Below are 20,856 nucleotides of genomic sequence, written 5' to 3' on the forward strand. Positions count from 1 at the left end.
TCTTGCTTTCTGAAGAATCTCAGAGACTTTTTAAGGCTTTTTGAAGCTCAGGGACTCTTTTTTTTTTTTTTAAAAGCTTACAGCACCTGGTATTCCCAGGCGGTCTCCCATCCAAGTACTAACCAGGCCCGACCCTGCTTAGCTTCCGAGATCAGACGAGATCGGGCGTGCCCAAGGTGGTATGGCCGTAAGCGAAAACTGCTGCCAAAATTGGGCTATTTAAAAGGTTAGACCATTAGTGAAGAAAACTAAGAACAACTTTTGAAAAAACTCAAACTCTTTCATGCTTTCTGAAGAATCTCAGAGACTTTTTAAGGCTTTTTGAAGCTCAGGGACTCTTTTTTTTTTTTTTAAAAGCTTACAGCACCTGGTATTCCCAGGCGGTCTCCCATCCAAGTACTAACCAGGCCCGACCCTGCTTAGCTTCCGAGATCAGACGAGATCGGGCGTGCCCAAGGTGGTATGGCCGTAAGCTAAAACTGCTGCCAAAATTGGGCTATTTAAAAGGTTAGACCATTAGTGAAGAAAACTAAGAACAACTTTTGAAAAAACTCAAGCTCTTTCTTGCTTTCTGAAGAATCTCAGAGACTTTTTAAGGCTTTTTGAAGAAGCTCAGGGACTCTTTTTTTTTTTTCTTAAAAAAGCTTACAACACCTAGTATTCCCATGCGCCCTCCCATCCAAGTACTAACCAGGCCTTATTTAAAAGCTTAGACCATTAGTGAAGAAGACTAAGAAGAACTTTTGAAAAAACTCAAACTCTTTCATGCTTTCTGAAGAATCTCAGAGACTTTTTAAGGCTTTTTGAAGCTCAGGCACTCTTTTTTTTTTTTTTTTTTTTTTTAAAAGCTTACAGCACCTGGTATTCCCAGGCGGTCTCCCATCCAAGTACTAACCAGGCCCGACCCTGCTTAGCTTCCGAGATCAGACGAGATCAGGCGTGCCCAAGGTGGTATGGCCGTAAGCTAAAACTGCTGCCAAAATTGGGCTATTTAAAAGGTTAGACCATTAGTGAAGAAAACTAAGAACAACTTTTGAAAAAACTCAAGCTCTTTCATGCTTTCTGAAGAATCTCAGAGACTTTTTAAGGCTTTTTGAAGAAGCTCAGGGACTCTTTTTTTTTTTTCTTAAAAAAGCTTACAACACCTAGTATTCCCATGCGGCCTCCCATCCAAGTACTAACCAGGCCTTATTTAAAAGCTTAGACCATTAGTGAAGAAGACTAAGAAGAACTTTTGAAAAAACTCAAACTCTTTCATGCTTTCTGAAGAATCTCAGAGACTTTTTAAGGCTTTTTGAAGCTCAGGCACTCTTTTTTTTTTTTTTTTTTTTTTTAAAAGCTTACAGCACCTGGTATTCCCAGGCGGTCTCCCATCCAAGTACTAACCAGGCCCGACCCTGCTTAGCTTCCGAGATCAGACGAGATCGGGCGTGCCCAAGGTGGTATGGCCGTAAGCGAAAACTGCTGCCAAAATTGGGCTATTTAAAAGGTTAGACCATTAGTGAAGAAAACTAAGAACAACTTTTGAAAAAACTCAAACTCTTTCATGCTTTCTGAAGAATCTCAGAGACTTTTTAAGGCTTTTTGAAGCTCAGGGACTCTTTTTTTTTTTTTAAAAGCTTACAGCACCTGGTATTCCCAGGCGGTCTCCCATCCAAGTACTAACCAGGCCCGACCCTGCTTAGCTTCCGAGATCAGACGAGATCGGGCGTGCCCAAGGTGGTATGGCCGTAAGCGAATACTGCTGCCAAAATTGGGCTATTTAAAAGGTTAGACCATTAGTGAAGAAAACTAAGAACAACTTTTGAAAAAACTCAAACTCTTTCATGCTTTCTGAAGAATCTCAGAGACTTTTTAAGGCTTTTTGAAGCTCAGGGACTCTTTTTTTTTTTTTTAAAAGCTTACAGCACCTGGTATTCCCAGGCGGTCTCCCATCCAAGTACTAACCAGGCCCGACCCTGCTTAGCTTCCGAGATCAGACGAGATCGGGCGTGCCCAAGGTGGTATGGCCGTAAGCGAAAACTGCTGCCAAAATTGGGCTATTTAAAAGGTTAGACCATTAGTGAAGAAAACTAAGAACAACTTTTGAAAAAACTCAAACTCTTTCATGCTTTCTGAAGAATCTCAGAGACTTTTTAAGGCTTTTTGAAGCTCAGGGACTCTTTTTTTTTTTTTTAAAAGCTTACAGCACCTGGTATTCCCAGGCGGTCTCCCATCCAAGTACTAACCAGGCCCGACCCTGCTTAGCTTCCGAGATCAGACGAGATCGGGCGTGCCCAAGGTGGTATGGCCGTAAGCTAAAACTGCTGCCAAAATTGGGCTATTTAAAAGGTTAGACCATTAGTGAAGAAAACTAAGAACAACTTTTGAAAAAACTCAAGCTCTTTCATGCTTTCTGAAGAATCTCAGAGACTTTTTAAGGCTTTTTGAAGAAGCTCAGGGACTCTTTTTTTTTTTTCTTAAAAAAGCTTACAACACCTAGTATTCCCATGCGGCCTCCCATCCAAGTACTAACCAGGCCTTATTTAAAAGCTTAGACCATTAGTGAAGAAGACTAAGAAGAACTTTTGAAAAAACTCAAACTCTTTCATGCTTTCTGAAGAATCTCAGAGACTTTTTAAGGCTTTTTGAAGCTCAGGCACTCTTTTTTTTTTTTTTTTTTTTTTTAAAAGCTTACAGCACCTGGTATTCCCAGGCGGTCTCCCATCCAAGTACTAACCAGGCCCGACCCTGCTTAGCTTCCGAGATCAGACGAGATCAGGCGTGCCCAAGGTGGTATGGCCGTAAGCTAAAACTGCTGCCAAAATTGGGCTATTTAAAAGGTTAGACCATTAGTGAAGAAAACTAAGAACAACTTTTGAAAAAACTCAAGCTCTTTCATGCTTTCTGAAGAATCTCAGAGACTTTTTAAGGCTTTTTGAAGAAGCTCAGGGACTCTTTTTTTTTTTTCTTAAAAAAGCTTACAACACCTAGTATTCCCATGCGGCCTCCCATCCAAGTACTAACCAGGCCTTATTTAAAAGCTTAGACCATTAGTGAAGAAGACTAAGAAGAACTTTTGAAAAAACTCAAACTCTTTCATGCTTTCTGAAGAATCTCAGAGACTTTTTAAGGCTTTTTGAAGCTCAGGGACTCTTTTTTTTTTTTTTAAAAGCTTACAGCACCTGGTATTCCCAGGCGGTCTCCCATCCAAGTACTAACCAGGCCCGACCCTGCTTAGCTTCCGAGATCAGACGAGATCGGGCGTGCCCAAGGTGGTATGGCCGTAAGCGAAAACTGCTGCCAAAATTGGGCTATTTAAAAGGTTAGACCATTAGTGAAGAAAACTAAGAACAACTTTTGAAAAAACTCAAACTCTTTCATGCTTTCTGAAGAATCTCAGAGACTTTTTAAGGCTTTTTGAAGCTCAGGGACTCTTTTTTTTTTTTTTAAAAGCTTACAGCACCTGGTATTCCCAGGCGGTCTCCCATCCAAGTACTAACCAGGCCCGACCCTGCTTAGATTCCGAGATCAGACGAGATCGGGCGTGCCCAAGGTGGTATGGCCGTAAGCTAAAACTGCTGCCAAAATTGGGCTATTTAAAAGGTTAGACCATTAGTGAAGAAAACTAAGAACAACTTTTGAAAAAACTCAAGCTCTTTCTTGCTTTCTGAAGAATCTCAGAGACTTTTTAAGGCTTTTTGAAGAAGCTCAGGGACTCTTTTTTTTTTTTCTTAAAAAAGCTTACAACACCTAGTATTCCCATGCGCCCTCCCATCCAAGTACTAACCAGGCCTTATTTAAAAGCTTAGACCATTAGTGAAGAAGACTAAGAAGAACTTTTGAAAAAACTCAAACTCTTTCATGCTTTCTGAAGAATCTCAGAGACTTTTTAAGGCTTTTTGAAGCTCAGGCACTCTTTTTTTTTTTTTTTTTTTTTTTTAAAAGCTTACAGCACCTGGTATTCCCAGGCGGTCTCCCATCCAAGTACTAACCAGGCCCGACCCTGCTTAGCTTCCGAGATCAGACGAGATCGGGCGTGCCCAAGGTGGTATGGCCGTAAGCGAATACTGCTGCCAAAATTGGGCTATTTAAAAGGTTAGACCATTAGTGAAGAAAACTAAGAACAACTTTTGAAAAAACTCAAACTCTTTCATGCTTTCTGAAGAATCTCAGAGACTTTTTAAGGCTTTTTGAAGCTCAGGCACTCTTTTTTTTTTTTTTAAAAGCTTACAGCACCTGGTATTCCCAGGCGGTCTCCCATCCAAGTACTAACCAGGCCCGACCCTGCTTAGCTTCCGAGATCAGACGAGATCGGGCGTGCCCAAGGTGGTATGGACGTAAGCTAAAACTGCTGCCAAAATTGGGCTATTTAAAAGGTTAGACCATTAGTGAAGAAAACTAAGAACAACTTTTGAAAAAACTCAAGCTCTTTCTTGCTTTCTGAAGAATCTCAGAGACTTTTTAAGGCTTTTTGAAGCTCAGGGACTCTTTTTTTTTTTTTTAAAAGCTTACAGCACCTGGTATTCCCAGGCGGTCTCCCATCCAAGTACTAACCAGGCCCGACCCTGCTTAGCTTCCGAGATCAGACGAGATCGGGCGTGCCCAAGGTGGTATGGCCGTAAGCGAAAACTGCTGCCAAAATTGGGCTATTTAAAAGGTTAGACCATTAGTGAAGAAAACTAAGAACAACTTTTGAAAAAACTCAAACTCTTTCATGCTTTCTGAAGAATCTCAGAGACTTTTTAAGGCTTTTTGAAGCTCAGGGACTCTTTTTTTTTTTTTTAAAAGCTTACAGCACCTGGTATTCCCAGGCGGTCTCCCATCCAAGTACTAACCAGGCCCGACCCTGCTTAGCTTCCGAGATCAGACGAGATCGGGCGTGCCCAAGGTGGTATGGCCGTAAGCTAAAACTGCTGCCAAAATTGGGCTATTTAAAAGGTTAGACCATTAGTGAAGAAAACTAAGAACAACTTTTGAAAAAACTCAAGCTCTTTCTTGCTTTCTGAAGAATCTCAGAGACTTTTTAAGGCTTTTTGAAGAAGCTCAGGGACTCTTTTTTTTTTTTCTTAAAAAAGCTTACAACACCTAGTATTCCCATGCGCCCTCCCATCCAAGTACTAACCAGGCCTTATTTAAAAGCTTAGACCATTAGTGAAGAAGACTAAGAAGAACTTTTGAAAAAACTCAAACTCTTTCATGCTTTCTGAAGAATCTCAGAGACTTTTTAAGGCTTTTTGAAGCTCAGGCACTCTTTTTTTTTTTTTTTTTTTTTTTTAAAAGCTTACAGCACCTGGTATTCCCAGGCGGTCTCCCATCCAAGTACTAACCAGGCCCGACCCTGCTTAGCTTCCGAGATCAGACGAGATCGGGCGTGCCCAAGGTGGTATGGCCGTAAGCGAATACTGCTGCCAAAATTGGGCTATTTAAAAGGTTAGACCATTAGTGAAGAAGACTAAGAAGAACTTTTGAAAAAACTTTAACTCTTTCATGCTTTCTGAAGAATCTCAGAGACTTTTTAAGGCTTTTTGAAGCTCAGGGACTCTTTTTTTTTTTTTTAAAAGCTTACAGCACCTGGTATTCCCAGGCGGTCTCCCATCCAAGTACTAACCAGGCCCGACCCTGCTTAGCTTCCGAGATCAGACGAGATCGGGCGTGCCCAAGGTGGTATGGCCGTAAGCGAATACTGCTGCCAAAATTGGGCTATTTAAAAGGTTAGACCATTAGTGAAGAAAACTAAGAACAACTTTTGAAAAAACTCAAACTCTTTCATGCTTTCTGAAGAATCTCAGAGACTTTTTAAGGCTTTTTGAAGCTCAGGCACTCTTTTTTTTTTTTTTAAAAGCTTACAGCACCTGGTATTCCCAGGCGGTCTCCCATCCAAGTACTAACCAGGCCCGACCCTGCTTAGCTTCCGAGATCAGACGAGATCGGGCGTGCCCAAGGTGGTATGGCCGTAAGCTAAAACTGCTGCCAAAATTGGGCTATTTAAAAGGTTAGACCATTAGTGAAGAAAACTAAGAACAACTTTTGAAAAAACTCAAGCTCTTTCATGCTTTCTGAAGAATCTCAGAGACTTTTTAAGGCTTTTTGAAGAAGCTCAGGGACTCTTTTTTTTTTTTCTTAAAAAAGCTTACAACACCTAGTATTCCCATGCGGCCTCCCATCCAAGTACTAACCAGGCCTTATTTAAAAGCTTAGACCATTAGTGAAGAAGACTAAGAAGAACTTTTGAAAAAACTCAAACTCTTTCATGCTTTCTGAAGAATCTCAGAGACTTTTTAAGGCTTTTTGAAGCTCAGGCACTCTTTTTTTTTTTTTTTTTTTTTTTAAAAGCTTACAGCACCTGGTATTCCCAGGCGGTCTCCCATCCAAGTACTAACCAGGCCCGACCCTGCTTAGCTTCCGAGATCAGACGAGATCAGGCGTGCCCAAGGTGGTATGGCCGTAAGCTAAAACTGCTGCCAAAATTGGGCTATTTAAAAGGTTAGACCATTAGTGAAGAAAACTAAGAACAACTTTTGAAAAAACTCAAGCTCTTTCATGCTTTCTGAAGAATCTCAGAGACTTTTTAAGGCTTTTTGAAGAAGCTCAGGGACTCTTTTTTTTTTTTCTTAAAAAAGCTTACAACACCTAGTATTCCCATGCGGCCTCCCATCCAAGTACTAACCAGGCCTTATTTAAAAGCTTAGACCATTAGTGAAGAAGACTAAGAAGAACTTTTGAAAAAACTCAAACTCTTTCATGCTTTCTGAAGAATCTCAGAGACTTTTTAAGGCTTTTTGAAGCTCAGGGACTCTTTTTTTTTTTTTTAAAAGCTTACAGCACCTGGTATTCCCAGGCGGTCTCCCATCCAAGTACTAACCAGGCCCGACCCTGCTTAGCTTCCGAGATCAGACGAGATCGGGCGTGCCCAAGGTGGTATGGCCGTAAGCGAATACTGCTGCCAAAATTGGGCTATTTAAAAGGTTAGACCATTAGTGAAGAAGACTAAGAAGAACTTTTGAAAAAACTTTAACTCTTTCATGCTTTCTGAAGAATCTCAGAGACTTTTTAAGGCTTTTTGAAGCTCAGGGACTCTTTTTTTTTTTTTTAAAAGCTTACAGCACCTGGTATTCCCAGGCGGTCTCCCATCCAAGTACTAACCAGGCCCGACCCTGCTTAGCTTCCGAGATCAGACGAGATCGGGCGTGCCCAAGGTGGTATGGCCGTAAGCGAATACTGCTGCCAAAATTGGGCTATTTAAAAGGTTAGACCATTAGTGAAGAAAACTAAGAACAACTTTTGAAAAAACTCAAACTCTTTCATGCTTTCTGAAGAATCTCAGAGACTTTTTAAGGCTTTTTGAAGCTCAGGCACTCTTTTTTTTTTTTTTAAAAGCTTACAGCACCTGGTATTCCCAGGCGGTCTCCCATCCAAGTACTAACCAGGCCCGACCCTGCTTAGCTTCCGAGATCAGACGAGATCGGGCGTGCCCAAGGTGGTATGGCCGTAAGCTAAAACTGCTGCCAAAATTGGGCTATTTAAAAGGTTAGACCATTAGTGAAGAAAACTAAGAACAACTTTTGAAAAAACTCAAGCTCTTTCATGCTTTCTGAAGAATCTCAGAGACTTTTTAAGGCTTTTTGAAGAAGCTCAGGGACTCTTTTTTTTTTTTCTTAAAAAAGCTTACAACACCTAGTATTCCCATGCGGCCTCCCATCCAAGTACTAACCAGGCCTTATTTAAAAGCTTAGACCATTAGTGAAGAAGACTAAGAAGAACTTTTGAAAAAACTCAAACTCTTTCATGCTTTCTGAAGAATCTCAGAGACTTTTTAAGGCTTTTTGAAGCTCAGGCACTCTTTTTTTTTTTTTTTTTTTTTTTAAAAGCTTACAGCACCTGGTATTCCCAGGCGGTCTCCCATCCAAGTACTAACCAGGCCCGACCCTGCTTAGCTTCCGAGATCAGACGAGATCAGGCGTGCCCAAGGTGGTATGGCCGTAAGCTAAAACTGCTGCCAAAATTGGGCTATTTAAAAGGTTAGACCATTAGTGAAGAAAACTAAGAACAACTTTTGAAAAAACTCAAGCTCTTTCATGCTTTCTGAAGAATCTCAGAGACTTTTTAAGGCTTTTTGAAGAAGCTCAGGGACTCTTTTTTTTTTTTCTTAAAAAAGCTTACAACACCTAGTATTCCCATGCGGCCTCCCATCCAAGTACTAACCAGGCCTTATTTAAAAGCTTAGACCATTAGTGAAGAAGACTAAGAAGAACTTTTGAAAAAACTCAAACTCTTTCATGCTTTCTGAAGAATCTCAGAGACTTTTTAAGGCTTTTTGAAGCTCAGGCACTCTTTTTTTTTTTTTTTTTTTTTTTAAAAGCTTACAGCACCTGGTATTCCCAGGCGGTCTCCCATCCAAGTACTAACCAGGCCCGACCCTGCTTAGCTTCCGAGATCAGACGAGATCGGGCGTGCCCAAGGTGGTATGGCCGTAAGCGAAAACTGCTGCCAAAATTGGGCTATTTAAAAGGTTAGACCATTAGTGAAGAAAACTAAGAACAACTTTTGAAAAAACTCAAACTCTTTCATGCTTTCTGAAGAATCTCAGAGACTTTTTAAGGCTTTTTGAAGCTCAGGGACTCTTTTTTTTTTTTTAAAAGCTTACAGCACCTGGTATTCCCAGGCGGTCTCCCATCCAAGTACTAACCAGGCCCGACCCTGCTTAGCTTCCGAGATCAGACGAGATCAGGCGTGCCCAAGGTGGTATGGCCGTAAGCTAAAACTGCTGCCAAAATTGGGCTATTTAAAAGGTTAGACCATTAGTGAAGAAAACTAAGAACAACTTTTGAAAAAACTCAAGCTCTTTCATGCTTTCTGAAGAATCTCAGAGACTTTTTAAGGCTTTTTGAAGAAGCTCAGGGACTCTTTTTTTTTTTTCTTAAAAAAGCTTACAACACCTAGTATTCCCATGCGGCCTCCCATCCAAGTACTAACCAGGCCTTATTTAAAAGCTTAGACCATTAGTGAAGAAGACTAAGAAGAACTTTTGAAAAAACTCAAACTCTTTCATGCTTTCTGAAGAATCTCAGAGACTTTTTAAGGCTTTTTGAAGCTCAGGCACTCTTTTTTTTTTTTTTTTTTTTTTTAAAAGCTTACAGCACCTGGTATTCCCAGGCGGTCTCCCATCCAAGTACTAACCAGGCCCGACCCTGCTTAGCTTCCGAGATCAGACGAGATCGGGCGTGCCCAAGGTGGTATGGCCGTAAGCGAAAACTGCTGCCAAAATTGGGCTATTTAAAAGGTTAGACCATTAGTGAAGAAAACTAAGAACAACTTTTGAAAAAACTCAAACTCTTTCATGCTTTCTGAAGAATCTCAGAGACTTTTTAAGGCTTTTTGAAGCTCAGGGACTCTTTTTTTTTTTTTAAAAGCTTACAGCACCTGGTATTCCCAGGCGGTCTCCCATCCAAGTACTAACCAGGCCCGACCCTGCTTAGCTTCCGAGATCAGACGAGATCGGGCGTGCCCAAGGTGGTATGGCCGTAAGCGAATACTGCTGCCAAAATTGGGCTATTTAAAAGGTTAGACCATTAGTGAAGAAGACTAAGAAGAACTTTTGAAAAAACTCAAACTCTTTCATGCTTTCTGAAGAATCTCAGAGACTTTTTAAGGCTTTTTGAAGCTCAGGGACTCTTTTTTTTTTTTTAAAAGCTTACAGCACCTGGTATTCCCAGGCGGTCTCCCATCCAAGTACTAACCAGGCCCGACCCTGCTTAGCTTCCGAGATCAGACGAGATCGGGCGTGCCCAAGGTGGTATGGCCGTAAGCGAATACTGCTGCCAAAATTGGGCTATTTAAAAGGTTAGACCATTAGTGAAGAAAACTAAGAACAACTTTTGAAAAAACTCAAACTCTTTCATGCTTTCTGAAGAATCTCAGAGACTTTTTAAGGCTTTTTGAAGCTCAGGCACTCTTTTTTTTTTTTTTAAAAGCTTACAGCACCTGGTATTCCCAGGCGGTCTCCCATCCAAGTACTAACCAGGCCCGACCCTGCTTAGCTTCCGAGATCAGACGAGATCGGGCGTGCCCAAGGTGGTATGGCCGTAAGCTAAAACTGCTGCCAAAATTGGGCTATTTAAAAGGTTAGACCATTAGTGAAGAAAACTAAGAACAACTTTTGAAAAAACTCAAGCTCTTTCATGCTTTCTGAAGAATCTCAGAGACTTTTTAAGGCTTTTTGAAGAAGCTCAGGGACTCTTTTTTTTTTTTCTTAAAAAAGCTTACAACACCTAGTATTCCCATGCGGCCTCCCATCCAAGTACTAACCAGGCCTTATTTAAAAGCTTAGACCATTAGTGAAGAAGACTAAGAAGAACTTTTGAAAAAACTCAAACTCTTTCATGCTTTCTGAAGAATCTCAGAGACTTTTTAAGGCTTTTTGAAGCTCAGGCACTCTTTTTTTTTTTTTTAAAAGCTTACAGCACCTGGTATTCCCAGGCGGTCTCCCATCCAAGTACTAACCAGGCCCGACCCTGCTTAGCTTCCGAGATCAGACGAGATCGGGCGTGCCCAAGGTGGTATGGACGTAAGCTAAAACTGCTGCCAAAATTGGGCTATTTAAAAGGTTAGACCATTAGTGAAGAAAACTAAGAACAACTTTTGAAAAAACTCAAGCTCTTTCTTGCTTTCTGAAGAATCTCAGAGACTTTTTAAGGCTTTTTGAAGCTCAGGGACTCTTTTTTTTTTTTTTAAAAGCTTACAGCACCTGGTATTCCCAGGCGGTCTCCCATCCAAGTACTAACCAGGCCCGACCCTGCTTAGCTTCCGAGATCAGACGAGATCGGGCGTGCCCAAGGTGGTATGGCCGTAAGCGAAAACTGCTGCCAAAATTGGGCTATTTAAAAGGTTAGACCATTAGTGAAGAAAACTAAGAACAACTTTTGAAAAAACTCAAACTCTTTCATGCTTTCTGAAGAATCTCAGAGACTTTTTAAGGCTTTTTGAAGCTCAGGGACTCTTTTTTTTTTTTTTAAAAGCTTACAGCACCTGGTATTCCCAGGCGGTCTCCCATCCAAGTACTAACCAGGCCCGACCCTGCTTAGCTTCCGAGATCAGACGAGATCGGGCGTGCCCAAGGTGGTATGGCCGTAAGCTAAAACTGCTGCCAAAATTGGGCTATTTAAAAGGTTAGACCATTAGTGAAGAAAACTAAGAACAACTTTTGAAAAAACTCAAGCTCTTTCTTGCTTTCTGAAGAATCTCAGAGACTTTTTAAGGCTTTTTGAAGAAGCTCAGGGACTCTTTTTTTTTTTTCTTAAAAAAGCTTACAACACCTAGTATTCCCATGCGCCCTCCCATCCAAGTACTAACCAGGCCTTATTTAAAAGCTTAGACCATTAGTGAAGAAGACTAAGAAGAACTTTTGAAAAAACTCAAACTCTTTCATGCTTTCTGAAGAATCTCAGAGACTTTTTAAGGCTTTTTGAAGCTCAGGCACTCTTTTTTTTTTTTTTTTTTTTTTTAAAAGCTTACAGCACCTGGTATTCCCAGGCGGTCTCCCATCCAAGTACTAACCAGGCCCGACCCTGCTTAGCTTCCGAGATCAGACGAGATCGGGCGTGCCCAAAGTGGTATGGCCGTAAGCGAATACTGCTGCCAAAATTGGGCTATTTAAAAGGTTAGACCATTAGTGAAGAAGACTAAGAAGAACTTTTGAAAAAACTCAAACTCTTTCATGCTTTCTGAAGAATCTCAGAGACTTTTTAAGGCTTTTTGAAGCTCAGGGACTCTTTTTTTTTTTTTAAAAGCTTACAGCACCTGGTATTCCCAGGCGGTCTCCCATCCAAGTACTAACCAGGCCCGACCCTGCTTAGCTTCCGAGATCAGACGAGATCGGGCGTGCCCAAGGTGGTATGGCCGTAAGCGAATACTGCTGCCAAAATTGGGCTATTTAAAAGGTTAGACCATTAGTGAAGAAAACTAAGAACAACTTTTGAAAAAACTCAAACTCTTTCATGCTTTCTGAAGAATCTCAGAGACTTTTTAAGGCTTTTTGAAGCTCAGGCACTCTTTTTTTTTTTTTTAAAAGCTTACAGCACCTGGTATTCCCAGGCGGTCTCCCATCCAAGTACTAACCAGGCCCGACCCTGCTTAGCTTCCGAGATCAGACGAGATCGGGCGTGCCCAAGGTGGTATGGCCGTAAGCTAAAACTGCTGCCAAAATTGGGCTATTTAAAAGGTTAGACCATTAGTGAAGAAAACTAAGAACAACTTTTGAAAAAACTCAAGCTCTTTCATGCTTTCTGAAGAATCTCAGAGACTTTTTAAGGCTTTTTGAAGAAGCTCAGGGACTCTTTTTTTTTTTTCTTAAAAAAGCTTACAACACCTAGTATTCCCATGCGGCCTCCCATCCAAGTACTAACCAGGCCTTATTTAAAAGCTTAGACCATTAGTGAAGAAGACTAAGAAGAACTTTTGAAAAAACTCAAACTCTTTCATGCTTTCTGAAGAATCTCAGAGACTTTTTAAGGCTTTTTGAAGCTCAGGCACTCTTTTTTTTTTTTTTAAAAGCTTACAGCACCTGGTATTCCCAGGCGGTCTCCCATCCAAGTACTAACCAGGCCCGACCCTGCTTAGCTTCCGAGATCAGACGAGATCGGGCGTGCCCAAGGTGGTATGGACGTAAGCTAAAACTGCTGCCAAAATTGGGCTATTTAAAAGGTTAGACCATTAGTGAAGAAAACTAAGAACAACTTTTGAAAAAACTCAAGCTCTTTCTTGCTTTCTGAAGAATCTCAGAGACTTTTTAAGGCTTTTTGAAGCTCAGGGACTCTTTTTTTTTTTTTTAAAAGCTTACAGCACCTGGTATTCCCAGGCGGTCTCCCATCCAAGTACTAACCAGGCCCGACCCTGCTTAGCTTCCGAGATCAGACGAGATCGGGCGTGCCCAAGGTGGTATGGCCGTAAGCGAAAACTGCTGCCAAAATTGGGCTATTTAAAAGGTTAGACCATTAGTGAAGAAAACTAAGAACAACTTTTGAAAAAACTCAAACTCTTTCATGCTTTCTGAAGAATCTCAGAGACTTTTTAAGGCTTTTTGAAGCTCAGGGACTCTTTTTTTTTTTTTTAAAAGCTTACAGCACCTGGTATTCCCAGGCGGTCTCCCATCCAAGTACTAACCAGGCCCGACCCTGCTTAGCTTCCGAGATCAGACGAGATCGGGCGTGCCCAAGGTGGTATGGCCGTAAGCTAAAACTGCTGCCAAAATTGGGCTATTTAAAAGGTTAGACCATTAGTGAAGAAAACTAAGAACAACTTTTGAAAAAACTCAAGCTCTTTCTTGCTTTCTGAAGAATCTCAGAGACTTTTTAAGGCTTTTTGAAGAAGCTCAGGGACTCTTTTTTTTTTTTCTTAAAAAAGCTTACAACACCTAGTATTCCCATGCGCCCTCCCATCCAAGTACTAACCAGGCCTTATTTAAAAGCTTAGACCATTAGTGAAGAAGACTAAGAAGAACTTTTGAAAAAACTCAAACTCTTTCATGCTTTCTGAAGAATCTCAGAGACTTTTTAAGGCTTTTTGAAGCTCAGGCACTCTTTTTTTTTTTTTTTTTTTTTTTTAAAAGCTTACAGCACCTGGTATTCCCAGGCGGTCTCCCATCCAAGTACTAACCAGGCCCGACCCTGCTTAGCTTCCGAGATCAGACGAGATCGGGCGTGCCCAAGGTGGTATGGCCGTAAGCGAATACTGCTGCCAAAATTGGGCTATTTAAAAGGTTAGACCATTAGTGAAGAAGACTAAGAAGAACTTTTGAAAAAACTTTAACTCTTTCATGCTTTCTGAAGAATCTCAGAGACTTTTTAAGGCTTTTTGAAGCTCAGGGACTCTTTTTTTTTTTTTTAAAAGCTTACAGCACCTGGTATTCCCAGGCGGTCTCCCATCCAAGTACTAACCAGGCCCGACCCTGCTTAGCTTCCGAGATCAGACGAGATCGGGCGTGCCCAAGGTGGTATGGCCGTAAGCGAATACTGCTGCCAAAATTGGGCTATTTAAAAGGTTAGACCATTAGTGAAGAAAACTAAGAACAACTTTTGAAAAAACTCAAACTCTTTCATGCTTTCTGAAGAATCTCAGAGACTTTTTAAGGCTTTTTGAAGCTCAGGCACTCTTTTTTTTTTTTTTAAAAGCTTACAGCACCTGGTATTCCCAGGCGGTCTCCCATCCAAGTACTAACCAGGCCCGACCCTGCTTAGCTTCCGAGATCAGACGAGATCGGGCGTGCCCAAGGTGGTATGGCCGTAAGCTAAAACTGCTGCCAAAATTGGGCTATTTAAAAGGTTAGACCATTAGTGAAGAAAACTAAGAACAACTTTTGAAAAAACTCAAGCTCTTTCATGCTTTCTGAAGAATCTCAGAGACTTTTTAAGGCTTTTTGAAGAAGCTCAGGGACTCTTTTTTTTTTTTCTTAAAAAAGCTTACAACACCTAGTATTCCCATGCGGCCTCCCATCCAAGTACTAACCAGGCCTTATTTAAAAGCTTAGACCATTAGTGAAGAAGACTAAGAAGAACTTTTGAAAAAACTCAAACTCTTTCATGCTTTCTGAAGAATCTCAGAGACTTTTTAAGGCTTTTTGAAGCTCAGGCACTCTTTTTTTTTTTTTTTTTTTTTTTAAAAGCTTACAGCACCTGGTATTCCCAGGCGGTCTCCCATCCAAGTACTAACCAGGCCCGACCCTGCTTAGCTTCCGAGATCAGACGAGATCAGGCGTGCCCAAGGTGGTATGGCCGTAAGCTAAAACTGCTGCCAAAATTGGGCTATTTAAAAGGTTAGACCATTAGTGAAGAAAACTAAGAACAACTTTTGAAAAAACTCAAGCTCTTTCATGCTTTCTGAAGAATCTCAGAGACTTTTTAAGGCTTTTTGAAGAAGCTCAGGGACTCTTTTTTTTTTTTCTTAAAAAAGCTTACAACACCTAGTATTCCCATGCGGCCTCCCATCCAAGTACTAACCAGGCCTTATTTAAAAGCTTAGACCATTAGTGAAGAAGACTAAGAAGAACTTTTGAAAAAACTCAAACTCTTTCATGCTTTCTGAAGAATCTCAGAGACTTTTTAAGGCTTTTTGAAGCTCAGGGACTCTTTTTTTTTTTTTTAAAAGCTTACAGCACCTGGTATTCCCAGGCGGTCTCCCATCCAAGTACTAACCAGGCCCGACCCTGCTTAGCTTCCGAGATCAGACGAGATCGGGCGTGCCCAAGGTGGTATGGCCGTAAGCGAATACTGCTGCCAAAATTGGGCTATTTAAAAGGTTAGACCATTAGTGAAGAAGACTAAGAAGAACTTTTGAAAAAACTTTAACTCTTTCATGCTTTCTGAAGAATCTCAGAGACTTTTTAAGGCTTTTTGAAGCTCAGGGACTCTTTTTTTTTTTTTTAAAAGCTTACAGCACCTGGTATTCCCAGGCGGTCTCCCATCCAAGTACTAACCAGGCCCGACCCTGCTTAGCTTCCGAGATCAGACGAGATCGGGCGTGCCCAAGGTGGTATGGCCGTAAGCGAATACTGCTGCCAAAATTGGGCTATTTAAAAGGTTAGACCATTAGTGAAGAAAACTAAGAACAACTTTTGAAAAAACTCAAACTCTTTCATGCTTTCTGAAGAATCTCAGAGACTTTTTAAGGCTTTTTGAAGCTCAGGCACTCTTTTTTTTTTTTTTAAAAGCTTACAGCACCTGGTATTCCCAGGCGGTCTCCCATCCAAGTACTAACCAGGCCCGACCCTGCTTAGCTTCCGAGATCAGACGAGATCGGGCGTGCCCAAGGTGGTATGGCCGTAAGCTAAAACTGCTGCCAAAATTGGGCTATTTAAAAGGTTAGACCATTAGTGAAGAAAACTAAGAACAACTTTTGAAAAAACTCAAGCTCTTTCATGCTTTCTGAAGAATCTCAGAGACTTTTTAAGGCTTTTTGAAGAAGCTCAGGGACTCTTTTTTTTTTTTCTTAAAAAAGCTTACAACACCTAGTATTCCCATGCGGCCTCCCATCCAAGTACTAACCAGGCCTTATTTAAAAGCTTAGACCATTAGTGAAGAAGACTAAGAAGAACTTTTGAAAAAACTCAAACTCTTTCATGCTTTCTGAAGAATCTCAGAGACTTTTTAAGGCTTTTTGAAGCTCAGGCACTCTTTTTTTTTTTTTTTTTTTTTTTAAAAGCTTACAGCACCTGGTATTCCCAGGCGGTCTCCCATCCAAGTACTAACCAGGCCCGACCCTGCTTAGCTTCCGAGATCAGACGAGATCAGGCGTGCCCAAGGTGGTATGGCCGTAAGCTAAAACTGCTGCCAAAATTGGGCTATTTAAAAGGTTAGACCATTAGTGAAGAAAACTAAGAACAACTTTTGAAAAAACTCAAGCTCTTTCATGCTTTCTGAAGAATCTCAGAGACTTTTTAAGGCTTTTTGAAGAAGCTCAGGGACTCTTTTTTTTTTTTCTTAAAAAAGCTTACAACACCTAGTATTCCCATGCGGCCTCCCATCCAAGTACTAACCAGGCCTTATTTAAAAGCTTAGACCATTAGTGAAGAAGACTAAGAAGAACTTTTGAAAAAACTCAAACTCTTTCATGCTTTCTGAAGAATCTCAGAGACTTTTTAAGGCTTTTTGAAGCTCAGGCACTCTTTTTTTTTTTTTTTTTTTTTTTAAAAGCTTACAGCACCTGGTATTCCCAGGCGGTCTCCCATCCAAGTACTAACCAGGCCCGACCCTGCTTAGCTTCCGAGATCAGACGAGATCGGGCGTGCCCAAGGTGGTATGGCCGTAAGCGAAAACTGCTGCCAAAATTGGGCTATTTAAAAGGTTAGACCATTAGTGAAGAAAACTAAGAACAACTTTTGAAAAAACTCAAACTCTTTCATGCTTTCTGAAGAATCTCAGAGACTTTTTAAGGCTTTTTGAAGCTCAGGGACTCTTTTTTTTTTTTTAAAAGCTTACAGCACCTGGTATTCCCAGGCGGTCTCCCATCCAAGTACTAACCAGGCCCGACCCTGCTTAGCTTCCGAGATCAGACGAGATCGGGCGTGCCCAAGGTGGTATGGCCGTAAGCGAATACTGCTGCCAAAATTGGGCTATTTAAAAGGTTAGACCATTAGTGAAGAAGACTAAGAAGAACTTTTGAAAAAACTCAAACTCTTTCATGCTTTCTGAAGAATCTCAGAGACTTTTTAAGGCTTTTTGAAGCTCAGGGACTCTTTTTTTTTTTTTAAAAGCTTACAGCACCTGGTATTCCCAGGCGGTCTCCCATCCAAGTACTAACCAGGCCCGACCCTGCTTAGCTTCCGAGATCAGACGAGATCGGGCGTGCCCAAGGTGGTATGGCCGTAAGCGAATACTGCTGCCAAAATTGGGCTATTTAAAAGGTTAGACCATTAGTGAAGAAAACTAAGAACAACTTTTGAAAAAACTCAAACTCTTTCATGCTTTCTGAAGAATCTCAGAGACTTTTTAAGGCTTTTTGAAGCTCAGGCACTCTTTTTTTTTTTTTTAAAAGCTTACAGCACCTGGTATTCCCAGGCGGTCTCCCATCCAAGTACTAACCAGGCCCGACCCTGCTTAGCTTCCGAGATCAGACGAGATCGGGCGTGCCCAAGGTGGTATGGCCGTAAGCTAAAACTGCTGCCAAAATTGGGCTATTTAAAAGGTTAGACCATTAGTGAAGAAAACTAAGAACAACTTTTGAAAAAACTCAAGCTCTTTCATGCTTTCTGAAGAATCTCAGAGACTTTTTAAGGCTTTTTGAAGAAGCTCAGGGACTCTTTTTTTTTTTTCTTAAAAAAGCTTACAACACCTAGTATTCCCATGCGGCCTCCCATCCAAGTACTAACCAGGCCTTATTTAAAAGCTTAGACCATTAGTGAAGAAGACTAAGAAGAACTTTTGAAAAAACTCAAACTCTTTCATGCTTTCTGAAGAATCTCAGAGACTTTTTAAGGCTTTTTGAAGCTCAGGCACTCTTTTTTTTTTTTTTTTTTTTTTTAAAAGCTTACAGCACCTGGTATTCCCAGGCGGTCTCCCATCCAAGTACTAACCAGGCCCGACCCTGCTTAGCTTCCGAGATCAGACGAGATCGGGCGTGCCCAAGGTGGTATGGCCGTAAGCTAAAACTGCTGCCAAAATTGGGCTATTTAAAAGGTTAGACCATTAGTGAAGAAAACTAAGAACAACTTTTGAAAAAACTCAAGCTCTTTCATGCTTTCTGAAGAATCTCAGAGACTTTTTAAGGCTTTTTGAAGAAGCTCAGGGACTCTTTTTTTTTTTTCTTAAAAAAGCTTACAACACCTAGTATTCCCATGCGGCCTCCCATCCAAGTACTAACCAGGCCTTATTTAAAAGCTTAGACCATTAGTGAAGAAGACTAAGAAGAACTTTTGAAAAAACTCAAACTCTTTCATGCTTTCTGAAGAATCTCAGAGACTTTTTAAGGCTTTTTGAAGCTCAGGGACTCTTTTTTTTTTTTTTAAAAGCTTACAGCACCTGGTATTCCCAGGCGGTCTCCCATCCAAGTACTAACCAGGCCCGACCCTGCTTAGCTTCCGAGATCAGACGAGATCGGGCGTGCCCAAGGTGGTATGGCCGTAAGCGAATACTGCTGCCAAAATTGGGCTATTTAAAAGGTTAGACCATTAGTGAAGAAAACTAAGAACAACTTTTGAAAAAACTCAAACTCTTTCATGCTTTCTGAAGAATCTCAGAGACTTTTTAAGGCTTTTTGAAGCTCAGGCACTCTTTTTTTTTTTTTTAAAAGCTTACAGCACCTGGTATTCCCAGGCGGTCTCCCATCCAAGTACTAACCAGGCCCGACCCTGCTTAGCTTCCGAGATCAGACGAGATCGGGCGTGCCCAAGGTGGTATGGCCGTAAGCTAAAACTGCTGCCAAAATTGGGCTATTTAAAAGGTTAGACCATTAGTGAAGAAAACTAAGAACAACTTTTGAAAAAACTCAAGCTCTTTCTTGCTTTCTGAAGAATCTCAGAGACTTTTTAAGGCTTTTTGAAGCTCAGGGACTCTTTTTTTTTTTTTTAAAAGCTTACAGCACCTGGTATTCCCAGGCGGTCTCCCATCCAAGTACTAACCAGGCCCGACCCTGCTTAGCTTCCGAGATCAGACGAGATCGGGCGTGCCCAAGGTGGTATGGCCGTAAGCGAAAACTGCTGCCAAAATTGGGCTATTTAAAAGGTTAGACCATTAGTGAAGAAAACTAAGAACAACTTTTGAAAAAACTCAAACTCTTTCATGCTTTCTGAAGAATCTCAGAGACTTTTTAAGGCTTTTTGAAGCTCAGGGACTCTTTTTTTTTTTTTTAAAAGCTTACAGCACCTGGTATTCCCAGGCGGTCTCCCATCCAAGTACTAACCAGGCCCGACCCTGCTTAGCTTCCGAGATCAGACGAGATCGGGCGTGCCCAAGGTGGTATGGCCGTAAGCTAAAACTGCTGCCAAAATTGGGCTATTTAAAAGGTTAGACCATTAGTGAAGAAAACTAAGAACAACTTTTGAAAAAACTCAAGCTCTTTCTTGCTTTCTGAAGAATCTCAGAGACTTTTTAAGGCTTTTTGAAGAAGCTCAGGGACTCTTTTTTTTTTTTCTTAAAAAAGCTTACAACACCTAGTATTCCCATGCGCCCTCCCATCCAAGTACTAACCAGGCCTTATTTAAAAGCTTAGACCATTAGTGAAGAAGACTAAGAAGAACTTTTGAAAAAACTCAAACTCTTTCATGCTTTCTGAAGAATCTCAGAGACTTTTTAAGGCTTTTTGAAGCTCAGGCACTCTTTTTTTTTTTTTTTTTTTTTTTTAAAAGCTTACAGCACCTGGTATTCCCAGGCGGTCTCCCATCCAAGTACTAACCAGGCCCGACCCTGCTTAGCTTCCGAGATCAGACGAGATCAGGCGTGCCCAAGGTGGTATGGCCGTAAGCTAAAACTGCTGCCAAAATTGGGCTATTTAAAAGGTTAGACCATTAGTGAAGAAAACTAAGAACAACTTTTGAAAAAACTCAAGCTCTTTCATGCTTTCTGAAGAATCTCAGAGACTTTTTAAGGCTTTTTGAAGAAGCTCAGGGACTCTTTTTTTTTTTTCTTAAAAAAGCTTACAACACCTAGTATTCCCATGCGGCCTCCCATCCAAGTACTAACCAGGCCTTATTTAAAAGCTTAGACCATTAGTGAAGAAGACTAAGAAGAACTTTTGAAAAAACTCAAACTCTTTCATGCTTTCTGAAGAATCTCAGAGACTTTTTAAGGCTTTTTGAAGCTCAGGCACTCTTTTTTTTTTTTTTTTTTTTTTTAAAAGCTTACAGCACCTGGTATTCCCAGGCGGTCTCCCATCCAAGTACTAACCAGGCCCGACCCTGCTTAGCTTCCGAGATCAGACGAGATCGGGCGTGCCCAAGGTGGTATGGCCGTAAGCGAAAACTGCTGCCAAAATTGGGCTATTTAAAAGGTTAGACCATTAGTGAAGAAAACTAAGAACAACTTTTGAAAAAACTCAAACTCTTTCATGCTTTCTGAAGAATCTCAGAGACTTTTTAAGGCTTTTTGAAGCTCAGGGACTCTTTTTTTTTTTTTAAAAGCTTACAGCACCTGGTATTCCCAGGCGGTCTCCCATCCAAGTACTAACCAGGCCCGACCCTGCTTAGCTTCCGAGATCAGACGAGATCGGGCGTGCCCAAGGTGGTATGGCCGTAAGCGAATACTGCTGCCAAAATTGGGCTATTTAAAAGGTTAGACCATTAGTGAAGAAGACTAAGAAGAACTTTTGAAAAAACTCAAACTCTTTCATGCTTTCTGAAGAATCTCAGAGACTTTTTAAGGCTTTTTGAAGCTCAGGGACTCTTTTTTTTTT

General features: G+C 41.1%; 57 non-coding genes across 57 annotated transcripts; all 57 read right to left on the reverse strand.

The window, feature by feature from the left end:
- Window positions 1-74: 74 nt before the first annotated feature.
- LOC143704828 (5S ribosomal RNA) lies at window positions 75-193 on the reverse strand. The gene has a single exon (XR_013191769.1). It is a non-coding gene; the product is annotated as a 5S ribosomal RNA (ribosomal RNA).
- Window positions 194-355: 162 nt separating this feature from the next.
- Window positions 356-474, reverse strand: LOC143704829 (5S ribosomal RNA). The gene has a single exon (XR_013191771.1). It is a non-coding gene; the product is annotated as a 5S ribosomal RNA (ribosomal RNA).
- Window positions 475-846: 372 nt separating this feature from the next.
- Window positions 847-965, reverse strand: LOC143704707 (5S ribosomal RNA). Its single transcript, XR_013191652.1, has one exon. It is a non-coding gene; the product is annotated as a 5S ribosomal RNA (ribosomal RNA).
- Window positions 966-1,337: 372 nt separating this feature from the next.
- Window positions 1,338-1,456, reverse strand: LOC143704830 (5S ribosomal RNA). The gene has a single exon (XR_013191772.1). It is a non-coding gene; the product is annotated as a 5S ribosomal RNA (ribosomal RNA).
- A 161-nt stretch (window positions 1,457-1,617) lies between these two features.
- Window positions 1,618-1,736, reverse strand: LOC143704831 (5S ribosomal RNA). The gene has a single exon (XR_013191773.1). It is a non-coding gene; the product is annotated as a 5S ribosomal RNA (ribosomal RNA).
- A 162-nt stretch (window positions 1,737-1,898) lies between these two features.
- On the reverse strand, window positions 1,899-2,017 carry LOC143704832 (5S ribosomal RNA). Its single transcript, XR_013191774.1, has one exon. It is a non-coding gene; the product is annotated as a 5S ribosomal RNA (ribosomal RNA).
- Window positions 2,018-2,179: 162 nt separating this feature from the next.
- On the reverse strand, window positions 2,180-2,298 carry LOC143704833 (5S ribosomal RNA). The gene has a single exon (XR_013191775.1). It is a non-coding gene; the product is annotated as a 5S ribosomal RNA (ribosomal RNA).
- A 372-nt stretch (window positions 2,299-2,670) lies between these two features.
- LOC143704708 (5S ribosomal RNA) lies at window positions 2,671-2,789 on the reverse strand. The gene has a single exon (XR_013191653.1). It is a non-coding gene; the product is annotated as a 5S ribosomal RNA (ribosomal RNA).
- Window positions 2,790-3,152: 363 nt separating this feature from the next.
- LOC143704834 (5S ribosomal RNA) lies at window positions 3,153-3,271 on the reverse strand. The gene has a single exon (XR_013191776.1). It is a non-coding gene; the product is annotated as a 5S ribosomal RNA (ribosomal RNA).
- Window positions 3,272-3,433: 162 nt separating this feature from the next.
- LOC143704738 (5S ribosomal RNA) lies at window positions 3,434-3,552 on the reverse strand. Its single transcript, XR_013191682.1, has one exon. It is a non-coding gene; the product is annotated as a 5S ribosomal RNA (ribosomal RNA).
- Window positions 3,553-3,925: 373 nt separating this feature from the next.
- LOC143704836 (5S ribosomal RNA) lies at window positions 3,926-4,044 on the reverse strand. Its single transcript, XR_013191777.1, has one exon. It is a non-coding gene; the product is annotated as a 5S ribosomal RNA (ribosomal RNA).
- A 162-nt stretch (window positions 4,045-4,206) lies between these two features.
- LOC143704730 (5S ribosomal RNA) lies at window positions 4,207-4,325 on the reverse strand. The gene has a single exon (XR_013191674.1). It is a non-coding gene; the product is annotated as a 5S ribosomal RNA (ribosomal RNA).
- Window positions 4,326-4,487: 162 nt separating this feature from the next.
- Window positions 4,488-4,606, reverse strand: LOC143704838 (5S ribosomal RNA). Its single transcript, XR_013191779.1, has one exon. It is a non-coding gene; the product is annotated as a 5S ribosomal RNA (ribosomal RNA).
- A 162-nt stretch (window positions 4,607-4,768) lies between these two features.
- On the reverse strand, window positions 4,769-4,887 carry LOC143704839 (5S ribosomal RNA). Its single transcript, XR_013191780.1, has one exon. It is a non-coding gene; the product is annotated as a 5S ribosomal RNA (ribosomal RNA).
- Window positions 4,888-5,260: 373 nt separating this feature from the next.
- LOC143704840 (5S ribosomal RNA) lies at window positions 5,261-5,379 on the reverse strand. Its single transcript, XR_013191781.1, has one exon. It is a non-coding gene; the product is annotated as a 5S ribosomal RNA (ribosomal RNA).
- A 162-nt stretch (window positions 5,380-5,541) lies between these two features.
- On the reverse strand, window positions 5,542-5,660 carry LOC143704841 (5S ribosomal RNA). Its single transcript, XR_013191782.1, has one exon. It is a non-coding gene; the product is annotated as a 5S ribosomal RNA (ribosomal RNA).
- A 162-nt stretch (window positions 5,661-5,822) lies between these two features.
- Window positions 5,823-5,941, reverse strand: LOC143704842 (5S ribosomal RNA). Its single transcript, XR_013191783.1, has one exon. It is a non-coding gene; the product is annotated as a 5S ribosomal RNA (ribosomal RNA).
- Window positions 5,942-6,313: 372 nt separating this feature from the next.
- On the reverse strand, window positions 6,314-6,432 carry LOC143704709 (5S ribosomal RNA). Its single transcript, XR_013191654.1, has one exon. It is a non-coding gene; the product is annotated as a 5S ribosomal RNA (ribosomal RNA).
- A 363-nt stretch (window positions 6,433-6,795) lies between these two features.
- On the reverse strand, window positions 6,796-6,914 carry LOC143704844 (5S ribosomal RNA). Its single transcript, XR_013191785.1, has one exon. It is a non-coding gene; the product is annotated as a 5S ribosomal RNA (ribosomal RNA).
- Window positions 6,915-7,076: 162 nt separating this feature from the next.
- Window positions 7,077-7,195, reverse strand: LOC143704845 (5S ribosomal RNA). Its single transcript, XR_013191786.1, has one exon. It is a non-coding gene; the product is annotated as a 5S ribosomal RNA (ribosomal RNA).
- Window positions 7,196-7,357: 162 nt separating this feature from the next.
- Window positions 7,358-7,476, reverse strand: LOC143704847 (5S ribosomal RNA). The gene has a single exon (XR_013191787.1). It is a non-coding gene; the product is annotated as a 5S ribosomal RNA (ribosomal RNA).
- Window positions 7,477-7,848: 372 nt separating this feature from the next.
- Window positions 7,849-7,967, reverse strand: LOC143704711 (5S ribosomal RNA). Its single transcript, XR_013191656.1, has one exon. It is a non-coding gene; the product is annotated as a 5S ribosomal RNA (ribosomal RNA).
- Window positions 7,968-8,339: 372 nt separating this feature from the next.
- Window positions 8,340-8,458, reverse strand: LOC143704848 (5S ribosomal RNA). The gene has a single exon (XR_013191788.1). It is a non-coding gene; the product is annotated as a 5S ribosomal RNA (ribosomal RNA).
- A 161-nt stretch (window positions 8,459-8,619) lies between these two features.
- On the reverse strand, window positions 8,620-8,738 carry LOC143704712 (5S ribosomal RNA). The gene has a single exon (XR_013191657.1). It is a non-coding gene; the product is annotated as a 5S ribosomal RNA (ribosomal RNA).
- A 372-nt stretch (window positions 8,739-9,110) lies between these two features.
- LOC143704849 (5S ribosomal RNA) lies at window positions 9,111-9,229 on the reverse strand. Its single transcript, XR_013191789.1, has one exon. It is a non-coding gene; the product is annotated as a 5S ribosomal RNA (ribosomal RNA).
- Window positions 9,230-9,390: 161 nt separating this feature from the next.
- On the reverse strand, window positions 9,391-9,509 carry LOC143704851 (5S ribosomal RNA). Its single transcript, XR_013191792.1, has one exon. It is a non-coding gene; the product is annotated as a 5S ribosomal RNA (ribosomal RNA).
- A 161-nt stretch (window positions 9,510-9,670) lies between these two features.
- On the reverse strand, window positions 9,671-9,789 carry LOC143704852 (5S ribosomal RNA). The gene has a single exon (XR_013191793.1). It is a non-coding gene; the product is annotated as a 5S ribosomal RNA (ribosomal RNA).
- Window positions 9,790-9,951: 162 nt separating this feature from the next.
- LOC143704853 (5S ribosomal RNA) lies at window positions 9,952-10,070 on the reverse strand. The gene has a single exon (XR_013191794.1). It is a non-coding gene; the product is annotated as a 5S ribosomal RNA (ribosomal RNA).
- A 363-nt stretch (window positions 10,071-10,433) lies between these two features.
- LOC143704731 (5S ribosomal RNA) lies at window positions 10,434-10,552 on the reverse strand. Its single transcript, XR_013191675.1, has one exon. It is a non-coding gene; the product is annotated as a 5S ribosomal RNA (ribosomal RNA).
- A 162-nt stretch (window positions 10,553-10,714) lies between these two features.
- Window positions 10,715-10,833, reverse strand: LOC143704854 (5S ribosomal RNA). The gene has a single exon (XR_013191795.1). It is a non-coding gene; the product is annotated as a 5S ribosomal RNA (ribosomal RNA).
- A 162-nt stretch (window positions 10,834-10,995) lies between these two features.
- LOC143704855 (5S ribosomal RNA) lies at window positions 10,996-11,114 on the reverse strand. Its single transcript, XR_013191796.1, has one exon. It is a non-coding gene; the product is annotated as a 5S ribosomal RNA (ribosomal RNA).
- A 372-nt stretch (window positions 11,115-11,486) lies between these two features.
- On the reverse strand, window positions 11,487-11,605 carry LOC143704685 (5S ribosomal RNA). The gene has a single exon (XR_013191632.1). It is a non-coding gene; the product is annotated as a 5S ribosomal RNA (ribosomal RNA).
- A 161-nt stretch (window positions 11,606-11,766) lies between these two features.
- Window positions 11,767-11,885, reverse strand: LOC143704856 (5S ribosomal RNA). The gene has a single exon (XR_013191797.1). It is a non-coding gene; the product is annotated as a 5S ribosomal RNA (ribosomal RNA).
- Window positions 11,886-12,047: 162 nt separating this feature from the next.
- On the reverse strand, window positions 12,048-12,166 carry LOC143704858 (5S ribosomal RNA). Its single transcript, XR_013191798.1, has one exon. It is a non-coding gene; the product is annotated as a 5S ribosomal RNA (ribosomal RNA).
- Window positions 12,167-12,529: 363 nt separating this feature from the next.
- LOC143704732 (5S ribosomal RNA) lies at window positions 12,530-12,648 on the reverse strand. The gene has a single exon (XR_013191676.1). It is a non-coding gene; the product is annotated as a 5S ribosomal RNA (ribosomal RNA).
- A 162-nt stretch (window positions 12,649-12,810) lies between these two features.
- LOC143704859 (5S ribosomal RNA) lies at window positions 12,811-12,929 on the reverse strand. Its single transcript, XR_013191799.1, has one exon. It is a non-coding gene; the product is annotated as a 5S ribosomal RNA (ribosomal RNA).
- Window positions 12,930-13,091: 162 nt separating this feature from the next.
- LOC143704860 (5S ribosomal RNA) lies at window positions 13,092-13,210 on the reverse strand. The gene has a single exon (XR_013191800.1). It is a non-coding gene; the product is annotated as a 5S ribosomal RNA (ribosomal RNA).
- A 373-nt stretch (window positions 13,211-13,583) lies between these two features.
- Window positions 13,584-13,702, reverse strand: LOC143704861 (5S ribosomal RNA). The gene has a single exon (XR_013191801.1). It is a non-coding gene; the product is annotated as a 5S ribosomal RNA (ribosomal RNA).
- Window positions 13,703-13,864: 162 nt separating this feature from the next.
- LOC143704863 (5S ribosomal RNA) lies at window positions 13,865-13,983 on the reverse strand. Its single transcript, XR_013191804.1, has one exon. It is a non-coding gene; the product is annotated as a 5S ribosomal RNA (ribosomal RNA).
- Window positions 13,984-14,145: 162 nt separating this feature from the next.
- LOC143704864 (5S ribosomal RNA) lies at window positions 14,146-14,264 on the reverse strand. Its single transcript, XR_013191805.1, has one exon. It is a non-coding gene; the product is annotated as a 5S ribosomal RNA (ribosomal RNA).
- A 372-nt stretch (window positions 14,265-14,636) lies between these two features.
- LOC143704713 (5S ribosomal RNA) lies at window positions 14,637-14,755 on the reverse strand. Its single transcript, XR_013191658.1, has one exon. It is a non-coding gene; the product is annotated as a 5S ribosomal RNA (ribosomal RNA).
- A 363-nt stretch (window positions 14,756-15,118) lies between these two features.
- Window positions 15,119-15,237, reverse strand: LOC143704865 (5S ribosomal RNA). Its single transcript, XR_013191806.1, has one exon. It is a non-coding gene; the product is annotated as a 5S ribosomal RNA (ribosomal RNA).
- Window positions 15,238-15,399: 162 nt separating this feature from the next.
- Window positions 15,400-15,518, reverse strand: LOC143704866 (5S ribosomal RNA). Its single transcript, XR_013191807.1, has one exon. It is a non-coding gene; the product is annotated as a 5S ribosomal RNA (ribosomal RNA).
- Window positions 15,519-15,680: 162 nt separating this feature from the next.
- LOC143704867 (5S ribosomal RNA) lies at window positions 15,681-15,799 on the reverse strand. The gene has a single exon (XR_013191808.1). It is a non-coding gene; the product is annotated as a 5S ribosomal RNA (ribosomal RNA).
- A 372-nt stretch (window positions 15,800-16,171) lies between these two features.
- Window positions 16,172-16,290, reverse strand: LOC143704714 (5S ribosomal RNA). The gene has a single exon (XR_013191659.1). It is a non-coding gene; the product is annotated as a 5S ribosomal RNA (ribosomal RNA).
- A 372-nt stretch (window positions 16,291-16,662) lies between these two features.
- LOC143704869 (5S ribosomal RNA) lies at window positions 16,663-16,781 on the reverse strand. Its single transcript, XR_013191809.1, has one exon. It is a non-coding gene; the product is annotated as a 5S ribosomal RNA (ribosomal RNA).
- A 161-nt stretch (window positions 16,782-16,942) lies between these two features.
- Window positions 16,943-17,061, reverse strand: LOC143704870 (5S ribosomal RNA). Its single transcript, XR_013191810.1, has one exon. It is a non-coding gene; the product is annotated as a 5S ribosomal RNA (ribosomal RNA).
- A 161-nt stretch (window positions 17,062-17,222) lies between these two features.
- Window positions 17,223-17,341, reverse strand: LOC143704871 (5S ribosomal RNA). The gene has a single exon (XR_013191811.1). It is a non-coding gene; the product is annotated as a 5S ribosomal RNA (ribosomal RNA).
- A 162-nt stretch (window positions 17,342-17,503) lies between these two features.
- Window positions 17,504-17,622, reverse strand: LOC143704872 (5S ribosomal RNA). The gene has a single exon (XR_013191812.1). It is a non-coding gene; the product is annotated as a 5S ribosomal RNA (ribosomal RNA).
- Window positions 17,623-17,994: 372 nt separating this feature from the next.
- Window positions 17,995-18,113, reverse strand: LOC143704873 (5S ribosomal RNA). The gene has a single exon (XR_013191814.1). It is a non-coding gene; the product is annotated as a 5S ribosomal RNA (ribosomal RNA).
- Window positions 18,114-18,476: 363 nt separating this feature from the next.
- Window positions 18,477-18,595, reverse strand: LOC143704875 (5S ribosomal RNA). The gene has a single exon (XR_013191816.1). It is a non-coding gene; the product is annotated as a 5S ribosomal RNA (ribosomal RNA).
- Window positions 18,596-18,757: 162 nt separating this feature from the next.
- LOC143704876 (5S ribosomal RNA) lies at window positions 18,758-18,876 on the reverse strand. Its single transcript, XR_013191817.1, has one exon. It is a non-coding gene; the product is annotated as a 5S ribosomal RNA (ribosomal RNA).
- Window positions 18,877-19,038: 162 nt separating this feature from the next.
- LOC143704877 (5S ribosomal RNA) lies at window positions 19,039-19,157 on the reverse strand. Its single transcript, XR_013191818.1, has one exon. It is a non-coding gene; the product is annotated as a 5S ribosomal RNA (ribosomal RNA).
- A 162-nt stretch (window positions 19,158-19,319) lies between these two features.
- Window positions 19,320-19,438, reverse strand: LOC143704878 (5S ribosomal RNA). Its single transcript, XR_013191819.1, has one exon. It is a non-coding gene; the product is annotated as a 5S ribosomal RNA (ribosomal RNA).
- A 373-nt stretch (window positions 19,439-19,811) lies between these two features.
- On the reverse strand, window positions 19,812-19,930 carry LOC143704715 (5S ribosomal RNA). The gene has a single exon (XR_013191660.1). It is a non-coding gene; the product is annotated as a 5S ribosomal RNA (ribosomal RNA).
- A 372-nt stretch (window positions 19,931-20,302) lies between these two features.
- Window positions 20,303-20,421, reverse strand: LOC143704880 (5S ribosomal RNA). Its single transcript, XR_013191820.1, has one exon. It is a non-coding gene; the product is annotated as a 5S ribosomal RNA (ribosomal RNA).
- A 161-nt stretch (window positions 20,422-20,582) lies between these two features.
- Window positions 20,583-20,701, reverse strand: LOC143704881 (5S ribosomal RNA). Its single transcript, XR_013191821.1, has one exon. It is a non-coding gene; the product is annotated as a 5S ribosomal RNA (ribosomal RNA).
- Between the last annotated feature and the right edge of the window lie 155 nt (window positions 20,702-20,856).

The sequence above is a fragment of the Siphateles boraxobius genome, unplaced genomic scaffold (genome assembly GCF_051911475.1).
Source record: "Siphateles boraxobius isolate OS27281-9 unplaced genomic scaffold, OSU_SipBor_1 390, whole genome shotgun sequence".
Classification (NCBI taxonomy): domain Eukaryota; kingdom Metazoa; phylum Chordata; class Actinopteri; order Cypriniformes; family Leuciscidae; genus Siphateles; species Siphateles boraxobius.